The 21898-nt window shown below is 40.4% G+C and overlaps 1 protein-coding gene across 1 annotated transcript in view; it reads right to left on the bottom strand.

Annotated features, from left to right (window-relative positions):
* LOC124254654 overlaps positions 1–21573 on the bottom strand; it is a 42323-nt gene extending 20750 nt beyond the window's left edge. Inside the window, exon 1 of the mRNA XM_046688493.1 lies at positions 21053–21573. The gene's annotated coding sequence lies outside the window, so the exon portion shown is untranslated. The remainder of the gene's footprint in view (positions 1–21052) is intronic.
* Positions 21574–21898: the final 325 nt, after the last annotated feature.

Here is a 21898-nt window from a genome sequence, read left to right as displayed (position 1 = left end):
CAACAACCCCACCAAGACCATGTCCCAGGTGTTATTCCTTGCAAGGTCCACGTGATAAGGTCATCCCTCACTCTTCATCCAGCCTTCACTTCAACAACCCCACCTAGACCCAACAACCCCACCTAGACCCATCTACCCCACCTAGACCCATCTTTTCCACCTAGACCCATCTACCCCACCTAGACCCATCTACCCTACCAAGACCATGTCCCAGGTGTTATTTCTTGCAAGATCCACCTGATAAGGTCATCCCTCACTCTTCATCCTGCCTTAACTTCATCTACCCAACCTAGACCCATCTATCCCACCTAGACCCAACTACCCCACCTAGACCCATCTACCCCACCTTGACCCATCTACCCAACCTAGACTGATCTACCCCAACCTAGACCCATCTACCCCACCTAGATCCATCTATCCTACCTAGACCATGTCCCAGGTGTTATTCCTTGCAAGGTCCACCTGATAAGGTCATTCCAAACTCAACAACCAGCCTTTACTTCATCTACCCCACCTAGACCCAGCTACCCCACCTAGACCCATCTACCAGGTGTTATTCCTTGCAAGATCCACCTGATAAGGTCATTCCAAACTCTACATCCAGCCTTTACTTCATCAACCCCACCTAGACTGAGACTCGTGTCCCAGGTGTTATTCTTTACAAGGTCCATCTGATGAGGTCATCCCATACTCTACATCCAACCAACACCTGTGTCTCCAGCTGAGGCCCATCACACTGACCTACATTACAGAATCCACTGGGACTATCTCTTTCCAGCAGCACAATCGGAGGCATGACAGGCTAAACAGTAGTAACGCTGTCTACCAGACAACCTTTTCCAAACAGAAATATACACCATACAATGTCCGGGATACCCTGTTTCCCAAACCAGATGGTGGATTTCATGAACCATCAGTGCAATAGCACACTATTATACCTTGTCTACTGGACAGCATGAATGTGATTATGTTTGTTCAGTTGAACATCATTTACTCTTGAGTGATTCCTTTGTGAATTTTGACAGCCATCGATCATATTCTGCAGAAAAATGTTTTATCTTCAGGTCTATGACATACTCAAATGTTCATATTTCTGAGTATGTTTCTGAAAGTACAAAGCATTATGACTGTGCAAAATAGTGTTGTAAACTAATGGGATTACTGACTGTTTTATCAACATTGTTCCCTAGATCCTGGTTAGAATAGACCCATGAAGATCCTGGTTAGAATAGACCCATGAAGATCCTGGTTAAAATAGACCCATGAAGATCCTGGTTAGAATAGACCCATGAAGATCCTGGTTAGAATAGACCCATGAAGATCCGGGTTAGAATAGACCCATGAAGATCCTGGTTAGAATAGACCCATGAAGATCCGGGTTAGAATAGACCCGTGAAGATTCTGGTTAGAATAGACCCATGAAGATCCTGGTTAGAATAGACCCATGAAGATCCGGGTTAGAATAGACCCATGAAGATCCGAGTTAGAATCGGTCTTCAGCAACCCATGCTTGTCGTAAGAGGCGACAGACGGGATCGGGTGGTCAGGCTTGCTGATTACATGTCATCGTATCCCAGTTGTGTAGATCGATGCTCATGCTTTTGATCACTGGATGAACTAGTAAGAGGTGACTATGCTTGTCATGGGAAACAGGTAACTGGATCGGGCGGTCAGGCTCACTGGGTTGGTTGATGCATGTCATTCTATCCCAACTGCATCAGATCTGATGCTCATGATGTCAATCACTGTATTGTCTTGTCCAGATTGGATTATTTACAGACCACCACTATAGCTGAAATATTACTGCATGTACCATTATACAACAAACAAACACTGTATTGTGCATTCCATGGGTAGGAATTACAAATACAATGATGTTTACGTCAATATTTTTAGAAGAAAAATCCCTCAATCTGTTTTGCCTCACAGATTTGCAATGTGATCATTAATGCTGTTAACCAATAGCTAAAGATCGGTCACACAGTGCTACCCATTTATGTTTATGAGATAATAATTTCTGCTTGATTTCAGATTAAAAATGATTTCCATTTTCTATTATGGATAGTATTTCATACACTTTCGCCTCTCAAAGGCACGAAAAGGGAACTTGTGAAACCAATACGACTGTAATTTGTTCATAAATGTGTCAAATTGGTATTTATTAATGTGGCTTTATTACCATAAATTTCCAGTCTTGAACACCAGGAATTTGACCGTGCATTAAAACAATGATTTTATGGGAGAAATATGCTTGCTTGCGCTCCTTAGCTCCATGGCAACCGTGTACACAGGCTTTCTAGATAATGCAATCTGCAACAGCTTTTCCTGGTTTTGTGATGGGGCTAAGAACAAGGCACTTCAGTGCCATATGGCGCTATGAACAGCTGAGAACCATCAATGAGCAGACAGCTCTGGTTTTTGGATGCGATGATGTGGAGGACAGTGACATAATCAAATGAAACTGATGTCAAATAAGGACGTCAAGTACAAAGGTCAAATAATTATGGCATCCATGTAATAAATCCATAAATATTATACCAAGGAAAAGTTGGATATATACTGGTAGATTTAGGGGAAGTGTGTGCACTGCAGGGCCCTGTTCCTCAAAGCTATCATAGCACTAAGGTGATCGTAACTCCCATACTTTAACATAGACTTACGACAGTCGTAGCTCTATGATCACTTTGAGGAGCGGGGCCCTGATTGGTATTTCCAGCTGTGTTTACGAGACACATACACGCAGTAATCTTAATCCCTGCATATAATTCAAGGTCTAACAAAAAGAAATTAGAACTGTGGTAAATTGTAAGTAATCTTGCATAGTGATGTTTCATTGTAAATTTGATATCTTCACTAACAAAAGTCATTCTGTCTCGTTCCTTCACATGAAGCGATAACATGTCATTTTCTTACTAAACCAGACAGTATTGAATTATTTTAATATACGTAATTTTCTTACCACCAGGAAGAATCATTTTGATGAATGTGTAACCTTTTGATGAACTGACCCCTTTCTACAAGCTGAATTTTTGGGTCTGCAAAATTCGGCTTATCTGTGGTCATATACCCGTATATATGATAAAAAAAACACAGTAAATGATATCTGAGTCTGTCACTAGTGTGATCATTTCTTTGTCAATGTGTGGCATTTCTTTGATGGGCATTTTAGAAGTTGAGGTGAAAGGCGACATTTTGACGTCATTATTAAAGCTAATTTGCTTCATTTATTGATTCACTTTTTTAATATACTTAACTATCAGTTGATACATATGTTGCAAAACACCGCGGGCAAATAGAACATTCAGTTGTTGGTAGAAAATATTTTGGAACCAATAATGACTCTTTCGCAAGTCTGTTTGAAATTCTTCACTTTGTTTTGATCGTTTAACATGCATTTACATGGAAATTGTACAATGGCAGCTTTGTCGAGAAATGTAATGTTTGTTAACCTCTTGTAACTGTGTATAATGGCAATAAACATGGCTTTTGCGTTATTCCTTCTCCTCGGGAGATGCTGTAGCTAAAGCGTTGCCAAAAAGCCAGATTTGATTCCTCACATGGGTACAATGTGTGAACACCATTTCTGGTGTCCCCAACCATAATATTGCGGGAATATTGCTATAAGTGTCGTAAAACTACTACTAAAATCTGCTACAGACCCAATGTTGAATTGTCAGAACAGGACTTAGGATTGAATTGGCTGAATTGTCTAAACAAGACGCCAAGTACTGAATGGGCTGAATCATCTAAACAGGACATGAAGTATTGAATTGTTTAAACCAGACAGTATTGAATTTTGTAATATATCTGACATTGTCTAAACTAGCCAGTAAGTACTGAATCGTCCCAGACATAGTGCTGAATTGGCCAAAACAGACAGTATCAAATTGTGTAAACCCAACACAGTATTGAACTGTCTAAACCAGACATAGTATCCAATAGTCTAAACCCAAAATAGCGCTGAATTGTCTAAACCCCAAATAGCTCGACTCATGGACACACTAACTGGAGCGGAGAGTGGGTAATGAGAGAACATTGATGAGGCTCCATCCAAAAGTGACATTTAACCATGTGATTCAATTTCCTCACAAGAGTATCAGAAAATTAAGGTAAGAAACTTTAAAATTAAGAAATGCCTCCTCTGAATAATTCAAGAAGTTTCCTGCTCCTGTTTAGCATCCTGAAGGTTAATACACTGTGGAGCAGCATCACAATTAGGGAACCAAGTTCGCAAACATATTCTCATACTATTCTTGCAGTGAATCCACTGCAAGGCAAATATGATACATATCGTGAATATTATAGCTGTCTTATTGGTGTTAATTTATCATGACAATGACCAATGACCACATTAATGTCAAATTTAAAATATAATAGTGTTGACAATTATCCTCCCGCATTGGATATTTTCCAGTTTGCTTATCTCATGTCGATGAATAACACCCAAACTCAAATAAACACTGCTTTTTAAAAAAATCATAAATAATTTATTCTAGTAATCATGAATAATATAATCATGAATAGTGATACAATTCTGTTCAACGAATACATGAGTGAATCGTACTAGCTCTACCTCAAAGCACTCAATTGTAATTCACTCATCACGCTGAAGACCCGGGATCGATTCCCCACATGGGTACTATGTGCGAAGCCCATTTCTGGTGTCCCCCACCGTGATATTGCTGGAATATTGCTAAAAGCGTTGTGAAACCATACTCACTCACTCACTCTAGGTGGGGGTGACCCTAACCCTAGCACCAAGTTGCACTCAAGACACACCTAACATCAAGTGCTGATCTTCCATAAAGACAACTTTAATAGACATGGATGCTGACTTTGAAAGAGGGTCTTTAAAACTTTGATGTCAAGGTGTGTTGAAGATGTGCTCACAGATAATGTCCTACGTTAGATTGGTCTATTAGTAAATACTTACTCCACTGAGGAACACAGAATACATTGACTAATCAATTACTACTGATTGTCTTCCTAACAATGCTACGTAAAGGTGAATACGTCCAAGGGCTTAGACTGTCAATATTGTATAGGGCTGAATTAGCTGACATGATCAAGGGTTAGTTCTACCACAACATTGTCATCAGGGGTGGAAATAACCCATTGCCCGACGTCCCAGTCCAGTGTTTTTTTCTGTCGGGCAAGCAAATTTGTATATCATGCTGTACTGGTGTCAAGTTGACTTTCCAATGTTCATCATGTTGTATATTTAAAATATCGACAAGAATATTGGCCGGTATAGTGGAGAAATTATCAGGGCAAGTGATTGTACATGTGCCACTGTACCGGAGTACACTAGCAATTTCAAAGTTATTTCCACCCCTGGTCATAGATGCCATCGTCATGCATTTTTCCAGAATTATGGATGGGAGATGAGGGCAAAACATTCCACAGATTTGAATACTTGATGGCATGTGTATGTCTGACATTATTGGTGATGCAGGTATTAGAACTATAGGCCAGGACCATTTTCTCTGAGAAGTGGAGATTCATTTAGTAATCAAAACAGGCGCATGTGTGGTCTGAACCCTAGAAAACTGAACTACTTGCAATCTCAACCCTTGCAAACTGAAGTACTTGTAATTTGAAGCCTGGCAAAATGAAGTGCTTGAAGTACTTGCATCTGAACCCTGGCAAACTGAAGAACTTGCAATCTGAACCCTGGCAAACTGAAGTACTTGCAATCTGAACCCTGGCAAACTGAAGAACTTGCAATCTGAACCCTAGCAAACTGAAGAACTTGTAATCTGAACCCTGGCAAACTGAACTACTTGTAATCTGAAACCTGGCAAACTGAAGCAACTTGCAATCTGAACCTGGCACAAACTGAAGAACTTGTAATCTGAACCCTGGCAAACTGAAGTACCAGCAATCTGAACCCTGGCAAACTGAACTACTTGCAATCTGAACCCTGGCAAACTGAACTACTTACAATCTGAACCCTGGCAAACTGAAGTACTTGTAATCTGAACCCTGGCAAACTGAAGTACTTACAATCTGAACCCTGGCAAACTGAAGTACTTACAATCTGAACCCTGGCAAACTGAAGTACTTGTAATCTGAACCCTGGCAAACTGAAGAACTTGCAATCTGAACCCTGGCAAACTGAACTACTGGCAATCTGAACCCTGGCAAACTGAAGTACTTGCAATCTGAACCCTGGCAAACTGAAGTACTTGCAATCTTGAAGTCTGAACCTGACAATCTGAAGCAAGAGCTTGCAGTCTGAAGCAATCTGAACCCTGGCAAACTGAAGCACTTGCAAATCTGAACCCAAGCAAACTGAAGAACTTGCAATCTGAACCCTGGCAGACTGAACTACTGACAATCTGGACCCTGGCAAACTAAACTACTTACAATCTGAACCCTGGCAAACTGAAGCACTTGCAATCTGAACCCTAGCAAACTGAAGAACTTGCAATCTGAACCCTGGCAAACTGAAGCACTTGCAATCTGAACCCTGGCAAACTGAAGCACTTGCAATCTGAACCTGGCAAACTGAAGCACTTGCAATCTGAACCCTGGCAAACTGAAACACTGAACCCTGGCAATCTGAACCCTGGCAAACTGAAGTACTTGCAATCTGAACCCTGGCAAACTGAAGAACTTGTGCTGAACCTGAACCCTGGCAACTAAAGCACTTGCAATCTGAACCCTGGCAAACTAAAAGCACTTGCAATCTGAACCCTGGCAAACTGAAGTACTTGCAATCTGAACCCTGGCAAACTGAAATACTTGCAGTCTGAACCCTGGCAATCTGACTTGCAACCCCTGGCAAACTGAAATACTTGCAGTCTGAACCCTGGCAAACTGAAAGCACTTGCAATCTGAACCCTGGCAATCTAAAAGCACTTGCAGTCTGAACCCTGGCAATCTGAAGCACTTGCAATCTGAACCCTGGCAAACTGAAGCACTTGCAGTCTGAACCCTGGCAAACTGAAGCACTTGCAATCTGAACCCTGGCAAACTGAAGCACTTGCAGTCTGAACCCCAGGCAATCTGAAGCACTTGCAGTCTGAACCCTGGCAATCTGAAGCACTTGCAGTCTGAACCCTGGCAATCTGAAGCACTTGCAGTCTGAACCCTGGCAATCTGAAGCACTTGCAGTCTGAACCCCAGCAATCTGAAGCACTTGCAGTCTGAACCCCAGCAAACTGAAGCACTTGCAGTCTGAACCCTGGCAAACTGAAGCACTTGCAGTCTGAACCCCGGCAATCTGAAGCACTTGTGGTCTGAACATGGCAATCTTAACCTCTGGAACAGTCAACTCTGGTATTCAGTCACTCTATGGTGAGGCATCTGCAGCCACTGGGCCCATTCCTCATCCACCACCATTGTTTTGCTCCATTATGACTACAGCCAATTTAAGATATCACCAGATCATTACTGAAATTTTGAGTGTGCACATGATATATAACAGTGATCCATTGATATCTGTCAGCATTTTGATACCTGAGTAATGCTGTAAAACATCAATTTACGCTGCTTTTAGTTATATTCCAGCAACATCACGGCGGGGGACACCAGAAATGGGTTTCACACATTGTACCCATGAGGGAAATCGAACCAGGGTCTTAGGCATGACAACAGAAAGTTGGTATCAAAACTTGATAATACTTTTGCTGCATTATCTTTAAATACAGTGAGATTAGAATTTCGAAGTAGACCAATTTACCAGAATACCAACATTTTTCTGATGTGCTTGACAACTGTGCATGTGAACATCGCATGATTGTGCTCTTCATTTTTGCTGCATGAACAGACACAATACTTCATCATGAGTGAATGAATTGCATCATCTGTTAAGTAAAGTAATATTGATGGGTTGGGGGTGATGCCATCTGATGAAGAGGCCAGGATGAACCTAATGGCATCTCACACATGCACTCACCGTCACCAAATCAATGGGCAATTTGAACTGCCAGCAGTCGGGAGAACATATGGGTTGCAGTTATGAAGAGGGCCTGGTCACACAAGAATTACAACATTGTGCCATCATTTGTGTTTTATCAGGACAATGTCAGATGGGTTATCACCTGGAAACTCATGATGACCTGGGTTTGAATTCATCCGGAACAACCAATGCTGGTCATCAGATCGGAGACCGCCTCCCTGGTGTAGTGGTTAGAACCTGGAGAGCATAAGGTGGCGGGTTCAGTCCCCAAACGTCATACCAAACGACGTTAAAATATGGTACTTGTTGGTCCCTGCCTGGTGCTAGGCATTAAAGAGTACAACAAGGACTGGTCGGCTCGGAGTCAGTATAATGTGTCTGAGTGAGGTATTCACGCTTAACTGCGGCATGGTATCTTAGTGAGCTAGCACTATAAAACCAGCTTAAGTAGAAGCTAGTAAGGCTAGTACAAGCAGCCACATGTACACATGCATGCTCATATGAGCGAAATAATCTTAAGTGTGACGTTAAACCCCATTTCACCTCACCTCATCAGATCAGACTTCATGGATTGGTTGGTCAGGGGAAGTGACTTGGCTGATGGTGTGTGTGTGCACCCAGACAGAATGGATCACTTCTCATTGTATCATCACAGGTGAGGTGAGGTGATGGATTGAACGTCGTGCTTGAGAATATTTCGCTCATATGACGACGTGCATGCATGTGTGTGTGTATGTGCGGCTGCTTGTACTAGCCCAGATTTAAGCTGGTTTTATAGTGCTAACCCACTGAGATACCATGCCGCAGTGAAGCATGGATACCCCACTCAGACACATTATACTGACTCCAGGCCGACCAGTCCTTGTTGTACCCATTAATGCCGAGCGCCAGGCAGGGACCAACAAGTACCATATTTTAACATCTCTTGCTATGATGCGGTCAGGGATCGAACCCGCGACCTTCCGCTCTCCGTGCGGAAGCTCTAACCACTACACCATGGAGGCGGTCGTATCATCACAGGATTGTCTGGTTCAGACTTGAATATTTACAGGCTGCTGTCATATAGCTAGATATTGATGAATATGGCATAAAACAAAAGTCAAGTCTTAATGCATACAATGAACTAAGGTTATAAGAAACTCAACGGGCCCCTAATATTGGTTTGTTACAACCATATTTCCTTATACACATTTTTTTAACTATTCAAGTGGTCTGGACCAGAAAACAATTTGCTGTATCTGTCAGTGCATTATATGCAGCTTCATTATATATATTGTTTGGTGTAGAGATGTTGACAAACTTGTTGGGCACTGAGACAGCTGACAATGGAACACTGAATCTGTATCACAGGGTTTTTACACGACACGCAAATTTGCGTCCAGTAAGCACAAAAGTAGAGAATGGACACAGAAAACAATTCACTGCGTCCAGAGGGATGCAAAATATAATTCATTGTACCCACAACACATTTATGACTTTGCTAAGTGTTTGACCGGTTTCTTTTAGCGCAGTTACGTACATCATTTCACCCATCAGTCCACATGATCAATGATTCATTCCAGCCTCTAAAGAAATTATCAAAACATACAGTTCTCTACACTGATATTTCACAGGACCCAAGGACCCTGAAACTGATAATTATGAGTCCCCAGGACCCTCATTTTTGAGATGAGGTAAAACCCTGGTATCGTATGTTCAGTTTTGGCATTACATTTCCTCAGTTAAGTACAGATTCTAGTACGTTTTGGAGTTAAGTCTAATCCGGGATCCCTCACTCTTGGAGTGAGGCACACAAGTTTAGCGATCTAACCTGCTCTTCAACCAGTGGCCTCCCTAATGGAAATTCAGGTACTGGTAGTCTGGGTTACATACTTTTTGTACCCCTGACAAGTGTAGAGTTACACGGCTCCCATGGCTGATAGCTATGAATACAAATTTGTGGGACTTTCCAAAAGATGTCAGTGTGACAGTGTATCATTGCCGAGTGTATAAAGAGACAAGCAGTTATAGATCCGTCCAGAGCCACTGGGAATTCAACAGACCATGGTATGTATGATGGCCGCATGATATGCAAAACAAATAAGTCTGTTTGGAGCAGATGTTAAGTGTTGCTGATGCTGATCCAGTGATAATGCAGAATATATATTGTAAAACATTATTGGTGATGCAGGAGTCACTTAGTGATGTGGAGCACAGGACAGTTACAGTATTATTGGTTGATTACAGGGGTGGAAATAAGTTTAAAATTGCTAGTGTACTCTGGTACAGTGGCACATGTAAAGTCACTTGCCCTGATTATTTTCCCACTATACCAACCGTTTTCTTGCTGATTTTTAAATAAACAACATAATAAACATTGGAAAGTCAACTGGACACCGGTACAGTGTGATATACAAATTTGCTTGCCCGACAGAAAAAAACACTGGACTGGGACGTCGGGCAATGGGTTATTTCCACCCCTGGATTAACCAGTGCTAAGGTCTTCAGTAACCCATACATTTGTTTATGTTCCTTCCTTGTCCTTGTACACTGTTTTCATGCCCTCTCGCTACCCTTGATTGAACTTGTTTGAACTACAGCAACTCATGCTTGTCCTAAGAGGCAACTAACAGCATTAGGTGATCATGTCATCATATCCCAATTGCATAGACTGATGCTCATGCCGTTGATCTCTGGATTGTCTGGTCCAGATTCGACCATTTATAGACTGCCACCATATGCCTGGAATATTTTATTGACAGTTTATCTCCATAGATGTATCAAACATTATATTTGAAAAGTTGAAATTGCTGGCAACTTGAAACAAAACAACAACAAAAATAAATGTTATAGGAATCCTACCAGGAATCATACCAGCATTCTTGAAGTTTTTTCTTTTATTTCCTTTTGCTCAATTTTAGTATGAAGCCTTACTGTAGGAAAAGATTGTGTTTAGGGTTTATTTGGCAATTTATATATATAATTGACCTATGCGATTTTCCGGATTACCATGTTGTGAGTTTCATCAAAGTGTTCTATGACAGTGACCTATAACTGACATGCAGTGATCAAGCTGACACGCCATAATTTATTTGTCAGGGATCGACACACAATCATCTGCGGCAGCAAAGCTTGTCCACCTGATCCATTAAGTTGCCCTCATGACAAGCACTGGTTGAATCCATTTCTGACCAAGAATGCCAAGTGGGGTGCCCATCAAAGTAAGAAAATTAATATGTACTGATAATCAACCATTTACTTTTATCCAGAAACGGAAGCAGTCATTAAATCTTCAGCATCATCATCCATCACAATGTTTACATGGAGGCAGGTATCTATTTAGAACACATTCATTCCTGGGATTCTGTCACAGACAATAATCTGAGCTGCCTCAATTAGCAATTTCCTCTGCAATGTACCAAACCTGGGAAATCTGTGACATTGACGGATGTGCTGGGCTTTGACATAGTCAATTAATCAAGCATATACACCGTGGTTAGGTAAATGTATTTATCAAACGATGGGCAGCGTTATCGATGCGATCAACCAACCTGACAATCTTGGTATCAGGATCCGATAAATATGCAAATGAGGTCACATATCCGAATCGAACTACTTTCAGTGAGCTCTGGACATTGATGTGATGCATCCTTGCTCAAAAACTATTGTATAACATTGTTCAAGTGATAAAATGTTTTCTCTGTACGTAAGTGCTATAAACGAACATGGCCACAAATTATTTGGCACAAAACCTTTATGTGGCAGTTCACTGATGATTTGTATTCTGTTCACAGTTTCCTAAGTTAATAAAATAGCAGTATGTCTTGCGCATTGATTATTTCAAAAAGGACATTATATGATAAAGAGATTATTACTCTGTGTGTTTTCTCGTAGCAAATGGAATAGAAAATATATATGAAATATGTATAAAGCCAGCTAAAGTCCACACGATACATATTTTGTTTCTAATGTGCTATATAATGTGCAATATAACAACATATATTGTGCAATATGACATCATATAATGATCTCTAGTTATTTATCTATCACAATACGACCACAATATAATAATAGTATTTTTGTCAACATGGATACAAGCTTGTAGAAAATGGGGAGAAACAATTTTTCAATGAGGCAACTAACAGGATCAGGTGATCAGGCTCGCTGACTTGGTTGACAAATGTCATCGTATCCCAATTGCGTAGATTGATGCTCATTGTGTTGATCACAGGATTATCTAGTCCTGACTCAATTATTTACAGACCACCGCCATATAGCTGGAATGTTGCTGGGTGTAGTATTAAACAACAAACCAACAAACAAAACTATGCAAATACTGTTTTACTATTGCGAAAGTGAGTAAGTATGGTTTTACTCAACTTTTAGCTATATTCACACAATGTGACAGCAGCAGATGACTGAAATTGGATTTATGTGGGGAATCAAATCAAGTTTTCAGCATGATGAGTGAACACTTTAAATTACTGAGCATCCAAATGACGGAATCATTTACATAAGTTAAAACATAAATATATGTTCAAGTAAATAGTATAAATATTGATTTTATATCTCATCCCAGTGGGATAGGTCCAAGGCACCCTTTTAAACAACAATAAAAAAAGCCCTAAAAAAACATTCGTCCCAAGGAGGGACATGCTTTTTCACGCGTCCTAAAGAGGGACACCCCCTTTCATGCATCCCAAGGAGGGACACCCCCTGCTCATGAGTCCCCGGGAGGGACAACTTCTCCCATGCATCCCGAGGCGGGATAGGTCTGCTGAAATGCCAAACGGCGAAGGCTGAACTTAATAAACATGTAACAAACCAACCCATGTCATCCCAGTGTTGCATGCAGCTTGTACAAGACAGGTGAGTGTGCAGGCAAGTGGAGGTGGAGAAGGTAGAAATAGTGCAGCCGCTAATTAAGTCCTTTTACACCTGAATCATTCATCAGAAGATGATTAAACAGCACCATATGAAACTATGACATGGTTGGCAGGTGCTCAGAAAGCATCCTCCAGGTATAATCAATATATTTTTTATGGAATGATTCTCTGAATCTTTGCTGGATGTAATCAAAATGATTTGTTGTCATAGCAAGCTATATTTACCATGACCGTATTCATCTATTTTCATCGAACTCTGTTTTTCAGATTACAATAGGTTCATTGCAGTATGTCATGTCTGTTTTAAAGAGAGGCTGAAATCTGTACGCATCATGTGACAACATCCTTGATTATCCTCTGTGTTTATTTGTTTTATTAGGGGCAGTGGGGTAGCCTAGTGGTTAAAGCGTTTGCTTGTCACGCCAAAGACCCTGGTTAGATTCCCGACATGGGTACAGTGTTTGAAGCCCATTTCTGGTGTCCCCCGCCGTGATATTGCTTGAATATTGCTAAAAGCAGCGTAAAACCATACTCACTCACTCAACTTGAATCCGCAGGAAAACTCTTCGATGCTTTTTAAAGGTACAAGGAAATCTTTAATTCATTTTTTATCCAATCAAACAAAGCTTTTCACTGAGGCATTTCCTTTTAATTCATTTTTATCCAAATCAAACAAAGCTGGTAATTGCTGATGACAATGATATACATCAAACAGACAGTTTGTGACAGAACCAGAAGACTATGAAAAAGACAATGATAAACAACAGACAGTTTGTGGTACAACCAGAAGACTATAAAACAGACCTTTATCCCAAAGGAGCTAACCTTGCTTGAAGATGGTCTCCAATCCACCAGTCCACATTTTTATAGCCTGACATTATTTAGTCTTTTTACAATCTCCAAAATAACTTGTTAACTGGGCTGGGCGTCTGGTAAATAAGATTGTTTGGCTCCCAAAAGTGTTTGGCAGTTCTTTCAAAAACAAAATTGTAAGTCATGAGATGAAGAAATATTCTGTCTCTAACACAGTTCTATGACCTTTATATAGAGGTTTTGTGGCTTTAGTCTGGACCTGTTCCTTCTTCAGTATCTTCAGTAGAGTTTACTTTCAACATTTGACCTGAGAAGATTGAAAGATATTTTACAGCACTCGACTTCAGGCAAGTGGCCACAGTACACCAGTAGACTTAAGATGAATTCAATATTCATTGAAACACACTTAAGGGAAGTGATTGTTCACTCATGACTTCCAATAAAGTCAAATTAATTAAAATACACTTGAGACAAGTGACTGTACACATAGACTTCAGATGAATACAAATTCCTTTAAAGCCACTTAAACTCAGCTGTTAGGTGACATTTTCACTCCCATCTTGGGTGTAGACTGTATAATGAATACACTGTGTACAAGATACATCTTGTTCAGTTAACTGTAATTACTGCAAGGTGTGGGAATGGTGGGGTAGTCTAGTGGTTAAAGCATTCGCTTGTCATGCTGAAGACCCGGGTTCGTTTTCCCACATGGGTACAATATGTGAAGCCTATTTCTGGAATCCCCATCGTGATATTGCTGGAATATTGCTAAGGTTAGACCAATTTTATTTCTTGTTTTACAGATTTTGTCCTCAGAAAACCTAAAGGTAGGAGGGGAAAAAAATAAAATCAGTCAAAGTAATATTCCTTCTAAATACTAAAAGTATTTCACTTTTGGCATTTTGTGAAGTGTAGATGGGGCAAACTACAATCTCAAAAAATTGTTTTTGTAAGTTTACATTTTTGGCCAATCAAAACACTAGGATTTTATTTTTTGAGCGGGGCAAATTAATTTTTGTATTTTTTCTTATTAAAACAAGAAATAAAATTGGTCTGGCCTAAAAGTGGCAAAACCTAAACTCACTCACAACTGCAAGGTGTGTTTGATGAAGATGTTGTTCTGCTGATGTTTGTGGAAAGAGAATTTCATTCTGACAAATATAACTAAATTAAAAGTTGAAGACCATTTGTATATTACTATTACTATAGTTAATATGTCATTGCACAAAACAATTTGTGGTTCTTAACTATTTTTGAGTAGTATGTTTAGGCCATGTTTTACTGCCAACCTGGATCTGTGACTATCTGCCCACATCATCAGCTTAAGGTCTTCAGATAACAATTGATGTATAAGGAAGCTGCTGGTAACAGATACACACAATTTTCTCGAAGTCCTCAAATAAAACTGACATATTTGTTGTTCAGTCTTCAAAAGTTGGAATCCAATATGCAAGTGCTTTGAAGAGTTCAGTTTTCTGGACACATGATGATGGTGATGATTTCATCAACAAATCATTAATAAAGTGTGAATCAAAAGAATCATTAATGACAAGTGACAATTTTCAAATCATTGATGACAATTGAGAGTTCTCAAATCATTAATGACAGTTGAGAATTCTCAAATAATTGATAACAATTGAGAATTTGAATCGATGACAAGTGAGAGTTTCAAATCAACCTGAATTCCACTTGACATTCAGCATTTTTGGATTAACAGTGAAAACCAAACAGTTATCGCTTCACTTAGAAATCAGCAAAACAAATATGATGTATTCACACCTGAACATCTCGGTGAATGAAGGATTGTATTGCTTCCTGTCAGGCCCCACAAGTGCATGTCTGTAGCAACACTGTACACGGCTGAAGCTCCGAGCAACTGATGAATGGGATCGTGGGTGTTGGTGGACAGACCATTTTGCAATATCAGAAAAATTATCTGGCAGCTTCTAGTGCTGCATTGTTATTTCTGTTTATTGATGTTAAAGTCACAAAGAAAGAGAATAAATGAAGAATAAATGTGCTTTTAAAAGTCATTATCGTAAAGAACCATATTGTTTTTGTGAAGGCGAGCTAATTGCTAGTTTGGGACAGTTTGAGGTACTCATGTGAATGAGGTCAGTTTTGACTGCGTAATTTGCAGAAAACAAATGGCGCCATTACGTCAAAGACAATCCTTGATACATTGCTCGCTCTGATAGGGTGGATTGATGTGTTTTTGAAAGTAACACTGGTAGATTGGAGAAACATGATGATCAGAAGTGGTGTTTGAAATATCTGAGGTAAATAACTAGCCAGATCGTGGACCAGTAGTTCTGTACTCATTCTAATGAAACAGCACAGGTTACTGAAGCCAGTGATGGAAAGCACCATTGTTTTTAGAGGTATTTACCAAACAGCACTGGTTACTGGAGCCAGTGACGTATGAAGGTATTTACCAAACAGCACAGGTTACTGGAGCCAATGACATATGAAGGTATTTACCAAACAGCACTGGTTACTGGAGCCAATGACGTATGAAGGTATTTACCAAACAGCATAGGTTACTGGAGCCAATGACATATGAAGGTATTTACCAAACAGCACAGGTTACTGGAGCCAATGACATATGAAGGTATTTACCAAACAGCACAGGTTACTGGAGCCAATGACGTATGAAGGTATTTACCAAACAGTACAGGTTACTGGAGCCAATGACATATGAAGGTATTTACCAAACAGCACAGGTTACTGGAACCAATGACATATGAAGGTATTTACCAAACAGCATAGGTTACTGGAGCCAATGACGTATGAAGGTATTTACCAAACAGCACTGGTTACTGGAGCCAATGACGTATGAAGGTATTTACCAAACAGCACAGGTTACTGGAGCCAATGACATATGAAGGTATTTACCAAACAGCACAGGTTACTGGAGCCAATGACATATGAAGGTATTTACCAAACAGCACAGGTTACTGGAGCCAATGACATATGAAGGTATTTACCAAACAGCACAGGTCACTGAAGGGGAGCACAAGGATGTATTTATGTGTGGCATCAGCATGCAAGAAGACAGTTATAAATCATTTTATGATATTATGATACACAGTTTATTTTGAACACAATGGTGTGAGTGATAGTTGTTTAGTGCCCCCCCTAATTTCACCTTTATGATGGTCGTCTGTCAATAATCAAGTTCGGATCTATGATGGAATGTATCAACAGAAGACACAGAAACAACATACTCTATGGTTTCCCCATTAATTATTTAATTAATTTAGAAACAAGAAGGAAATAACATCCCAAAAGGACTGAAACTGGTTTGGGCACATGACGGAAATGGGTTAACAGGGTCCTCAGTGTGTATGTGCTGATGCTGACCATTATTAAGGCTATTCTCTCCAGCCGGTCTGGTAGTTGTCCAAGCTGGTGTCCACAAGCCCTCTGCCTATCTAATATAATCCCACAAATCAATGTAATTCTAAGGGACAGCAGAGGCTTTGATGACCATATCAACAATCCTGCTCATGCTAAGCTGTTTGCCTGCAGCCACAAAATGTAGGTGACCCTCCCGAATGGATCTTTCTGTAGTCATGACCGAAAATAAGAATCCTGTGTGCTTTCATTGAATTTGCTTGCAGTAGAGTCACAGGTCTGGCTGTGTTGGGCAACACAGTTAAAAGTTCTTGTTGATTGTTGCAAACAAGTTTCATGAATTACCAAACAGGGTCTACTGGTTTGAAGCGCCAGTTTCTTTAACAATTCATTCATTTGGATGTGTTAACAAATCAGCAGCTGGGTTATGCAGTCAAGCCACCTGATGTCCATTAGTAGGCATGTTGGAGTACAGGGGCCCATTTGGCCCACAATCCTTTCAGGTACTCACAGGGGGCATATTGTGCCCCAGAATACCCACTGGACAGGAAGTGAAGCAAGAGAAGCATGGGTACTATTGTGCCCCAGAATACCTACAGGAAGAGAAGCATGTGCCCCAGAATACCTACTGGAAGACTGGGGACCTATTGTGCCCAGAGAATACCATGGGTACTGGGACCTGGCCCCAGAATACCTACAGCTGGGTACTGGGGGGGACCTATTGTGCCCCAGAATACCCACAGGAGGAGAAGTGCCCTGGGGAGAATACCTACTGGAAGTGAAGCATGGGTACTGGGGACCTATTGTGCCCCAGAATACCTACAGGAAGAGAAGCATGGGTACTGGGGACCTATTGTGCCCCAGAATACCTACAGGAAGTGAAGCATGTGGTACCTACAGGAAGAGAAGCATGGGTACTGGGGACCTCTTCTGCCCCAGAATACCAACTGGCATACATGTATGTCACACTCATTCACTCACTCACACAGAAAGGGGAGGTTGGAGTTTGCTGGTAGTTAAAGTATTTGCTGAATGGCTGGTTGGATTAAACATGGACACTTTCATCGTCACTCACTCACTCACCCACTAACTTGGTCACTCACTACTTCAGTCTCTCCCTCCTTCACTCAGTATGAGCCATTTCACTAATAATCCGTCTCACAAGAGGTTCAGATTGTATGTTCACACAGGCTTGTACTACACATGAGTCATCTGGTTGGAGCAGGACTGATGTGCAGAAGATGGTTTGATCTCTACGATTGATTCCATATCTGGCTTTGACTTAGAAGCAAATGACTTGAAGGCCAATAAAGCCATCTTGGGATGTTTGATGTCAGTTACATAGCCAAGGGTTATACAATGTCTGTCATCTACAGTGACCTACTTGTTTTGAGAAAATCAGAAAATTGCATTTGCTATGAAGATTTGTGATAGTCTAGAATTATTATTTGTTTTGTTTTCCAAATTTTAGAGTCTTCTTTATCAGAAGCTTCTTTGAAACAGAATTATGGAATGAACCTGCCATTGCTTACCAAACACATGTCTAAACATGTTCAAAGGATAATACTTTGCACCCAAACATATTTAATCTGGTTAATCTGGGTAGTAGCTAATCCACATGATTGGAGGTTGGTTGTTGTTTAAGGCAGCACTCAGCAATAATGATCAACATCATAAGCATCGATCTACACAATTGGGATATGATGACATGTGTCAACCAAGTCAGCGAGCCTGACCACTCGATCCCGTTAGTCACCTCTTACGACAAGCATGGGTTACTGAAGATCAATTCTAACCCGGATCCTCAAGGGTGCTACTTCAAATGAACACCTGGAACCCTGTCCTGATTATGAAGGTTCCGTTGTGTGATTGTTTCATATATATTATTAAAAACACTATCAAGGGTCACAGGTGGCCAAATCGTCTGAGATGCCACATTTTGGTGTGTAGAGTTGCTTCCCTTTGGCATGCCAGAAACTATGGGATAAAATTTCATTTCGCCCTGATAATGTTTTTCCGTTTGCCAGAATCATACCCATGATTATGGCTTTCATCAAAGTTGTAAACATTAGAGATCTGCATCACAGCTGACATGCTTGATATAACTGGACATAAACCTACCTCACTCACTCACTCACTATATATACTACAGAAACCATCCTCATGATCAAAAGCATTGTTTATCACTCTCTTTTAATTATAACCACTCTCCGCCTGTTATGCCAAATAGAGTCAGATTTAGCAGAAAAATCAACTCTGATTATTCTCTGCCTGTAACATTTAGAAAATGGCAAAAGTATTCATGTATTGACCTTTAAGTGAGTTGAACTAAAGACACATTTTCCAGAAGTTGAGGACAACCAGGACCCTTTGGACAGTCACTAGGTAGCATCTAGTGCTTAAACCTGAATCACTCAGCCCATAAATGATAGAATCACATTCAATTTACCTTGACTGTAAACAGTACTGAAAGCATGAGGGATTCAACATTGTTCACCCATTGTCAGTTTGTTATTGATTGTAGCTGGAGACGAGCGTGCATCTCTATCAATAGTCCATCTTTCTTATCACTACTTGTCGCTTTCAAATAAGCATGGATGTCTTGTGTAAGAATAATTTCCTGGAATATGTAGTGTTAGCAGACTTAATCTCAGTTTATAATAATAACATAAAATCATGCTTCAAATTGACTAAAGCTAAAAAACAAACTACAGCTGAAATAGAACAGGAAAATTAGTTTTAGAATAATTTCCCAAGGATTCAAAACACTGAGGATGAGAAAAATATGTCATGTATTGTCTTTTTTATCGTTTGATTCGTATTGGAAACAGAGACTGCTGGTAGTGGCAGTACCCTCCAGTCTGTCCATTCTTATTCACCCCAATAAACATTTCAAGAAGAGTTTAATGTTCAATGGCCAAGAAATAATGATAGCACTCAGTAAAATTTTCTTTGTGAGGATTTCAGTTTTTCAAATTGTACTTGAACTGAAATCATGCAATGAATATAATTTGAATTTAATTGCTCATGTGAACTTGTTAAAAAATAGGTAAGAAAACAGCAATGTGTACATTCTGAAATGAAAAATTCAAAACATCCGTTTACGCAATTGGGATGAGTCTCTTTGGGATGAGTGAGTGAATGAGTTTAGTTTTACCCTTTCTTTTAGCAATATTTCAGCAATATCACAGCGGGGAACACCAGATATGTGCTTCACACATTGTACCCATGTGGGGAATTGAACCCGGATTTTCTGCATGATAAGCAAACACTTTAACCACTAGGCTACCCGCCACCCATCATCCCAAAGAGGGGGGGTGGGGTAGCCTAGTGGTTAAAGCGTTGGCTCGTCACGCCGAAGACCCGGGTTCGAATCCCCACATGGGTACATTGTGTGAAGCTCATTTCTGGTGTCCCCCGCCGTGATATTGCTGGAATATTGCTAAAAGCGGCGTAAAACCAAACTCACTCACTCACTCATCCCAAAGAGACAAAACTGTATAAGTAGAACTTGATGTACAATGATATGCTGTTCAAAACAGAGATAAGCACTATTCACTCATGAAGTCTAACACTTTTCTGTTTGCTAACTGGGGTGGTTGGGTAGCCTAGTAGTTAAAGCGTTCGCTTGTCAAGCCAAAGACCCAGGTTCAGTTCCCACGGGGTTACAATGAAGCCCATTTCTGGTATTGCCCACCATGATATTGCTGAGATATTGCTAACATCAGAATAACACCATACTCACTCACCTCATGGTTGTTCACAGGTGGCACAGTAGTCTGTGGCCCAGATTTACCCAATTATATTTCATGGTTTGTCAGTACCACACCTTTTCTCAAAAGTTTCAGTGCGAAGACCTGCATCTCTACATTACACTGTAGCACAGCTGAAATGCTGTTCATTCTCTACAATGTAAATAATTCACTTCCCTTTCTTACATTTTGTACTTCTCCATTTCCTTTCAATTCTTAATAAGGCTAATTGCTGTTTTTTGTAAGGAAACCCCCAGAGAGGGCTCCATCTTGGGGCAAGCCTTTACTAATCACCTAAACCAGCCATTTTTAAGACCTGGGTAAATAAATACTCATTATGGTATTAATTCATTACTTACCTGATTGAGTAATTAATGCCACACCTTGAAACACATTTGTTATTGTTTCCAGTACATCACCTCACTTTAATCAACGAAGCTATCCCGACTGTTGAAACACACCATGCATGGCAGTCTTAACATTGAAGCCAAGTCATATGTCAGTCTTTGATCTCAGGATCAAGGCCTTGGGGCCTGTCTGTGTTCTGTTCACAAGAATTATATTTCTCACAGGGTCACAACAGTCACTCGCACTTTACACAAAGTTCCAGTGAACTGTCCCTCTCACAATGAGATGAGGTTCTGGAACTCACAACCTTAATTTAATCCACGAGTTCCTATTCAGATCTCTGAAGCGTCACATCTGCTTTGCCTTCGGTGATGTCTCTGTGGACAGATAAAACTAACTGTTATTCCTTCAGATGAAATTTCAACGTCCACAACCAAACACATTGCACCAAATCCATCTGAAGTTTCTTACTCGACTCCGTACTTCCGGACTGTCAACAGAACAATTTTTTCAAGGTCCTGGACACACGATCCTTTCACTGTCCCACATGAAATTTAATATCCATTAAGCTCTACATTGCAGTGATGAATTGCTGTTTGGATGACTGCACCAAGCTATTAGCAGCCAGTAGACCTCTATCATGTACATGCTCTATCGGCGTTGTATATAATCATTACAAGAGGATCGTCCAAGTGACAAGCTATTGTTTTAGATTCTCCCTACGACAACGAGCATTGTCGTAGCTGCATCGTCAGGATTGATTTTCTCGGTGTTGTTTCAAGGCTCCGACCACACACCTGTTCAGAGGAGACGCTGTCTCACACTGCGGCAAGCTTTCGACCCATATCTGGCTCGTG

Source organism: Haliotis rubra, unplaced genomic scaffold (assembly GCF_003918875.1).
Source record: "Haliotis rubra isolate DU_JTF1 unplaced genomic scaffold, ASM391887v1 Scf579, whole genome shotgun sequence".
Lineage (NCBI taxonomy): Eukaryota > Metazoa > Mollusca > Gastropoda > Lepetellida > Haliotidae > Haliotis > Haliotis rubra.
This window is presented reverse-complemented; position numbering and strand designations above follow the sequence as displayed.